Genomic DNA, 8,207 nt, shown 5'->3' on the forward strand with positions numbered 1-8,207 from the left:
TGGTCATCGTATTATTGAGACATGATATTGATAATACTCAAAGGTTGGCATATGTTAAGTCTTTATACATGGGATGCAAGTAACTGAGCTCATAAGTTAAAGTATAGGATTCTTGAGGATAACACGTGGGCGCTTTTTAAATGAACCAGTACATTGAATATGACTTGCTATGAGAGTTGTATTTGATATTTCATTCAATTTTTTATGAAAATACTCTCGTGTATCGATAGTGCAAATAATCCTTGGACTCTTAACATTGACTCATCTTATATACTAAGTGTAATATTTTGATTCATCACAAGAAATGGTCTACAATGGTAGATGCTTAAGGTAGTGTAACACCCCTCACCCACCCTGATGTATAGAATCAATGGGAGGTGTCACTAGAGCACATATTTATCAAAATCTTACAGTTATTTAAAATTTCAAATATTAAAATATTTTTATAAATCACTAAATTAGTTTTGAGATTATTTTAGGACTTTATAAACAATTTAAAATCATTTAGAAAATGTTTGTAAGTGATTAGGGAAATCTGAAATTGAAAATGAGCCTCCAAGAATTGAAACGACTCAAAACAATGTAGTTGGCCTAGACTGAAGTAGAGGTATCAGTAGCTCTAGAAGAAGTACTAATATTTCTCCCTGAAATTGTAGTATTTTGGCTCACTATCTCAAAATTTTCAAAACAATTGAGCTAGGTGCCTATATTTGGACCCGTGGAACCAAAAATTCAGCTAAAAAACACTCTAAAACATATTAACAAGTTTCAAATCATTATAAGACAAATTCTAAACCCATTTAGGCTCAAAATACAAGTCATAAACCCATTCAAACCTTGATTGACAATTTTATTTTAATTATCTATCTCATTATATATTTGTTTTATAATTATTTATAATATTTATATTATGTAATGTTATAATTGTGATATATATATATGAGATGATCCGTAGTTGATCGTTTAAAAAATAAGAAGTGTGGTAATGAGAAAGTACATGTGTTGTATTGTTCCATTCACTTCTTTAGGTTATTCGATAATTGTGAGAAGTGTGGTAATGAGAAGGTGCATGCCTAGGATTTGACTCACCTCCCTTTCCTAGAACCCTACATGGTGCAAAGTTCACATTCACTTCTTCAATTTTTCTCTTAAAAGAAAAATTTTGAAGAATCCAAATTGTTTATTTTTATGATTTTTTGATTCTTATGAATGAATGTGGATATTATAAAATCTCCATAACATACCATGCATATATTGGAAGCATGTCATTTAGATAAAGTAAGAACGTAACTAGAAATATTGTATTAACATTATTGAAATTAAGGATAAAAAACCTTGCATGTTTTTAAAATATTGAGTGGGAGAAGGTCCTTGAACAAGACCTAGAACCTCCATTTATGGTCCCTAAGTCATAGCATGATAAAGTTTTGAACCGGTTCCTACCCTTGCCACATCCCAAGGTAAACTTTATCGTGTGGGTTCACTAGATGGGATTTCTTTTTAAGGACAACTAGTCATGCATGACTTTCAAAGAGAGCATGTTCGTGATGGGTGTTGATTCAATGGTTACACACTCAAGATCATCTCTTATTAAATAGTTTCCCAAGAAATGATATTTAAGCTAGAGATGATGGTCAAATGTTAAACGGTCGTTAGTTCTTGTGGAGTTTTAAGAATTAATATTTATAAACTGATTAGATGTGATCCATGTTCTTGCTAGTTAATCATGGGACCCCAAGGCAACATGGTTGATGGGTGTGAGAATGATCATAGCAATGAAAAATTACTTTTTCAAGGTTTTAATGCAAGACGCATGAATTATACTGCATTCTTGATATGTTGCTGAAATGAAAAATATTTGTTTAATACAAAGATAGTAATTAGTGAATCTTTATTTTTTTCAGTTCAAATATGTCTCCTACTCCTCTTATTAGCATTCTTAATGAGAATAAATTAAATGGGGATAACTTTTGAGAATAGAAATATAACTTGTTGATAGTTCTCAACTGTGAGAAACACAAATTTGTTCTTGATAAAACGTGCCCTCCTAAAACTTAGCCCAAAGTGAGAAATCACTGGAGAGATTCTAACTCAATTGCTCGATGTTATATGTTACCAAGCATGAGTAGTAAGTTGCAAAAGTAATATGAGAATTTTCGTACTGCCAAAGAGATCATGAAAATTTTGGAGGATTTGCTCGGAGGCTAAGTCGCATTGGCTCGACAATTTGCTATTACAAATTTATGAATTCTCAACAGAAAATTAGCACTTCGGTCAAAGAACATATACTTCAGCTTATAAGATTCTTTGCGAAAGTCAAGAATAATGGGACTGAACTAGACGTGAACACTCAGATTGAAATAGTGTTCAAATCCTTAATCAAAGAGTTTGCTGGTTTTTGGGTCGCTTACAACTTGGGGAATAAGGTGCTTACCTTGAATCAACTTATGAAGGAATTACAATCTTATGAGTTGATGTTGAATAATGGTAAGTCAGTTCAGGAGAAACCTGAAGCTAACTTAGTTATGGGCCCCTCGTCCTCTAAGGGGAAGCAGAAAACTAAAGGAAAGAAGAAACAGACTAAGTCTTTGGTTCCACCTCTTGTGGATAGGAAGAAGGATAAGAAGTCAAAAGATCTTAAAAAGATCAAATGTTTCTTCTGCAATAGAAAATGACATTTCAAATCAAACTACAATGAGTATTTGGATTACCTAGCCGAAAAGGGCAAAGGTATGAAACTCTTTGTGGTTGAAGCTTGCTTAGTGGAAGAATCAATTGGTAACTGGGTTATTGATTCTAGAGCCACTAACCATATGTGTGTTTCTTTACAGGGGTTCAGCGAAACAACAAGTCCGCGTGATAGGAGCCTCTCATGATAGACCGAATATGGGAGTTATGTTTCAGTCGAAGCCATGGGAGAAGTTATTTTACACTTTGATAATTTTAGGAAGATTATTTTAAGGAATGTATATATGTACCTCATTTTAAGAAGAATTTAATTTATGTGGCATGTTTATTTTATGACGGTTATACCATGACATTCAATAAAGGGATTACTATTCATAGAAATTGTTTTTTAATCTGTAATAGATGGATGGAAAAAATCTCTACTTTATCAAATCAAATAACTACTCAATGCTTCAAATTGAAATAGTGAATAAAAATCTTAAAACTTATTACTCTAATGAGGGGTACCTATGGCACTTAAGATTTAGTCATATCAACCCTGAAAGAATCACTAGATTCGTGAAAGATTGTCCTTTAAGTATGCTTAAGGAAGTTTGTCTTCCACAATGTGAATCTTGCTTGGAAGGTAAAATGACTAAGAGGTTTTTTAATGTGAAAGGTATAAGGGCCAACCAACCTTTAAAACTTGTGCACACTGATGTATGTGGTCCCATAAGCATTAGTTCTCGAAGAAGTAACGATTATTACGTGAATTTTATCGATGACTATTCTCAATATGGATATGTGTATCTAATGCACCGCAAAAGCGAAACCTTTGATAAATTTTGAGAGTTTCATACGGAAGTGGAAAAGCAATTATGTTTATCCATAAAAAATCTTCTGTCTGACCGAGGTGGGGAATACTCGTCCAACAAGTTCTTAGAATACCTCATAGAGAATGAGATTTTATCTTAATTAACTGCGCCAGGCACTCCACAACAAAATGGCGTAGCTGAGAAAAGGAATAGAACCTTGCTTGACATGGTTCGTTCAATGTTACGCTATTCACAACTTCTTACTTTCTTCTGGGGATATGCGATACAAACGGCTTGCTATATTCTGAATGATGTGCCAACCAAGTCTGCTTGTAAGACACCTCATAAACTATGGCATGGAAAGAAACCCGCTCTAAATCACTTTAGAATATGAGATTGTCCAGCACACGTTCTGGATAATGATGCAAAAAAGTTAGATCTACGGATAGAATTGTGCATGTTTGTAGGGTATCTGAAAGGAACAAAAAGAGGATTATTCTACAATTTGAAAGATAATACGCTTAAAGTTTCTACTCATGCTACTTTTCTCGAGGAAAGGTACATAGATAACTTTAAGCCTCCAAGTAAAGTGGTACTCGAGGAACTTTTGAGAGTGGTAGAACAATCACCAAGTTCAATTCTTGCGAAAGTTGTAAAAAAACCTGCAAATGATCAACAACATAGGGGAATCCATCGTAGTAGGAGAGTTTCTAAGAAACCGGACTTCTTTGTCAATAATGGTAGTATTTATATATAAAAGTCAACCGTGAGGATGATTATCCACTCACTTACGAGGAGGCTATGCAGGCCATGGATATCGAGATGGATTCTATGAAATCCAATACAGTGTGGGAACTTGTAGACTTACCAGTTGAGATTAAACCCATAGGGTGCAAGTGAATCTACAAGAAGAAAAGAAATGCGGAAGGGAAAGTGAAAACACAAAAAGCTAGACTTATAGGGAAAAGCTACACGTTGAAAGAAGAAATCAATTACAATGAGACATTCTCTTCGGTAGCAATGCTCAAGTCAATTTGCATACTCTTATCCATTGTCGCTGCTCTAGGTTACAAGATCTGGCAAATGGATGTCAAGACAACATTATTAAATGGCTATCTTGATGAGACCATTTATATGGCTCAATCCACTAGCTATGTTGTCAAAAGAAAGGAGCAAAAAGTTTGCAAACTGTTAAGATCCATTAATGGACTTAAGCAGGCATCCCGCTCATGGAATAAAATATTTGATCAAATGATCAAGACTTTTAGATTTGAGCAAAACGCTGATGAACCTTGTGTTTATAAGTGTATAAAGGACAAAAAGGTGGTCTTCCTCATTGTGTATGTCGATGATATTCTACTTATTAGAAATGATATAGAAGAATTGTCATCGATTAAATTATGGTTAGCTCAACAGTGTAGCATAAAAGACTTGAGTGAAGCTAGTTATATTCTTGGAATTCAAATACTTAGAGACCGAAAGAATAAATGATACCTCTATCTCAAGCTTCATAAATCAATAAGGTACTGAAAAATTTTGCAATAATCGATGCGAAGCCAAGCCTTCAACGACTGCATCAACTTTTCATCTTTCTTTAGATGACTGCCCTAAGACAGTGGAAGAAAAAGAGCATATGAGTAATGAGTAAGGTTTCATATGCTTCAGTAGTTGGAAGGCTTATGTATATGATGCTTTACACACGTCTAGATATTTGTTTCGCAGTAGAAATGGTTATCAATATTATACGAATCAAGGTCTAAGGGATTGGAAAACTGTAAAGCATATATTAAGGTATCTTAAAAGAACGAAGGATTATATGCTTTTGTATTCTGGGGAGAACCTTACTCTTGTTGGATACACAGATTTCGACTTCCAAACTTGTAAAGTTTCGAGAAAATAGACATCAGGAAATGTATTAATTCTAAGTCGTGGAGCCATTGTTTAAAGAAGTGTAAAACAAACTTGCACTGTTGACTCTACTATGGAGGTCGAGTATTTGGCTGCTTTTGAGGCAACGAAAGAAGCAATATGGCTTCAAAAGTTCTTAACCGGTCTTGAAGTCATTCCTAGTATGGAAAAAGCTATAACACTATATTTTGATACCAGTGCTGCAATAGCTAATACCAAGGAAATGAGAAGTCATAAGAGAACGAAACACATTGATCGGAAGTATCACTTGATATAAGAGGCGATAGCCGAAGGAATTGTAGATGTGATGAAAGTAGCTTCTGAAGATAACATTGCGGATCTGTTTACTAAAACTCTTGTAACTAGGAGTTTTAACAAACACATCAAAGATATGAGAATGCTAAACATGACACATTTACTTCACTAGGGTAAGAGGGAGATTATTGGGAAATGTGTCCATATTGTAGTAAACATGTAACTATTTTCTATTTATTTTAACAATGAATAAACATATAAAGTTAATTTCACATTTCACTATTATGCCTTTTGTATTTCTATCTTTTATATATTGCATGCATAAGGAAATTGTGACAAGCAAATATTAACTAATTGATTGTCTAAATTCAAACTGAAGATAAGTGGCATTGTAATAACATTTATATTACGAGAAAGACAACATGCTGCAATAGATAAAAAAATGAGTTCGTAATCCCGTAAAAGAATCAAAGTGAGCAGTTGATTCAAATATTAAGAAAGAATATTATCTCGTCTACAATTTCAATTGAAGAGATGGCTAGTCTTGGCTATCGGAGCAGTTGACTCCATGGTTAGAAACATAGATGTATTCATTGGTAGAATGATACATTGGACTGGACCCAAAATTAATTAATTCTAAATCTGTTTGTGAATTAATTCACTTATGACATTCATGGTGTGATTTACCTAAATCCTAAGTCAGTCATTGACCATGCGTATGCAACTCATGTGCTTTGATATAAGTGGAGGCTTATGCTTTAAAGATGATCGAGCCCATAGTTGGTATGTTGAGTACATGACTTGTGTATAGCACGGCTTTACTAGTAACAGAAGAATTCATAGCTCAATTAAGGAGTCAATGATGTCCTCTCGTTAACATTATGTGGATTGATAAATATGGAATGTGGTCACAGGTTGCTAGTTCTCGAACGAGCAATTTATCACAATCATTTATTGACAGTGATCATATTAATCATTAAGAAGACACATGGGTGACAATGAGATAAAATAGGATTGTATTGAGTGAACAGATTTAACTCAAACGAATCAATGATATCATATAAGGGTAACACACACATGACGAGGTTATTGGACAAAACAGTTGGATGAATTATTTTCGTAAAGAGTATACAATAAGGATATTTCAATCATGGTACTTCTTGTGGACTGACTCCATGATTAAGTAATTACGAATTATTGGAATGATGCTTCTGGACATAATTGTAATTACTAGAGCCTAATTGTATATGTTTGATTGATCCCTTCGCTAGCTCAACAAAAGCTTGATCGGACTGTATTTGAATCAGAATAAAATTCTACGATTTTGGAAATAATTTAATTGAGTCAATTTATTCGATGTGGAATTCATTTAGGTGGTCGTGAGAATTGTTCAACTAGAGAATTTGATTAAAGAATTTTCTTGAAATTTTAATTTGGAAAATCTAAAGTGATTTTTGGAAAAATTAATTTTGATCAAGTAAAATTAAATTAATAAAATTAATTAAAATTAATATGATATTTTTAGAAATTAATTTTAAAGTCACAAAATTGACTCAATGGGTAATTGAACTTGAAAATTGGACCTGAAATCATAAGTTGGGCCCGGGAGCCCAAAACCGAGACTAAGACCCAAAATTTGGTCGAACCAGGCCTGGTATGTAAAACCGGACTGACGGTCCAATAGGTGACTAAACTGGACCGGTCGAGTCGTCACTGACCCGAACCGAACTAACAGCAACTAAACTTAATCGGGATGTCAAAAGGGTGTCACACCTGCGCCACCGGACACGACAATGCTAGCGGCTGGGACGACGGTGTCCTGGTGGTCGACGATAGTTGGTCTTCAGTGGTTGAGTAGTAGAAGAGTTACACTCCTTAGGGTATCGCAATACCCACCTTGTGACAACTCCCTCTATGTAGTCTGACTAGGTTATCATGATATCCTCACCTGGGTATCACAGTATCCTTGCCGTGTGGGGACAAAAAATGACATCAAAGGCAAAGTTTATCCACTTGAAGCACCAATCAAAAGTCAACATTCAAGGGCACTTTAGGCAACATTTTTGGGTCATAAATCAAATATTAAAAGCCACTCTTGGCTGTGGAAAAGGAAGGTTGTATTTTAGGTTTTCTTTCATCTTTTAGTTTAGGTTTAGAGTAGTTTTCTTTTACATAGCTTAGGGTTTACTTCTCCTGTACATTTTCTTGTTTTTCTTAGTGTTAATGGTAGTTAGTTAGGTTAGTTATTACTGTAGCTAGGTTTATTTACAGCTTTAATCTTTTTCCCCTTCTTGTAATGACATTTTCAACTTTAAGTTTGATACATTTCAGTTTCTTTTATGTTTAACCAATTAAAGGTTGTTCCTTTTATGTTCCTAGCTTTAGATTTCACTGTTAGATGCTTCCAGATATCTTTCTTGCAAGTTTTAAAAAGTAAAAATCCTAACTTTTATATTTTCCTTAAGGTTTATGTTCATGGTTGTTAAATTTTTTATTTTTATGTTTGTTTACTTAGTTTTTAACATGGATAAGTAAACTCCAAAGGGGGTTGGTTAATAGAGA

Source organism: Gossypium hirsutum, chromosome D07, assembly GCF_007990345.1.
Source record: "Gossypium hirsutum isolate 1008001.06 chromosome D07, Gossypium_hirsutum_v2.1, whole genome shotgun sequence".
Classification (NCBI taxonomy): domain Eukaryota; kingdom Viridiplantae; phylum Streptophyta; class Magnoliopsida; order Malvales; family Malvaceae; genus Gossypium; species Gossypium hirsutum.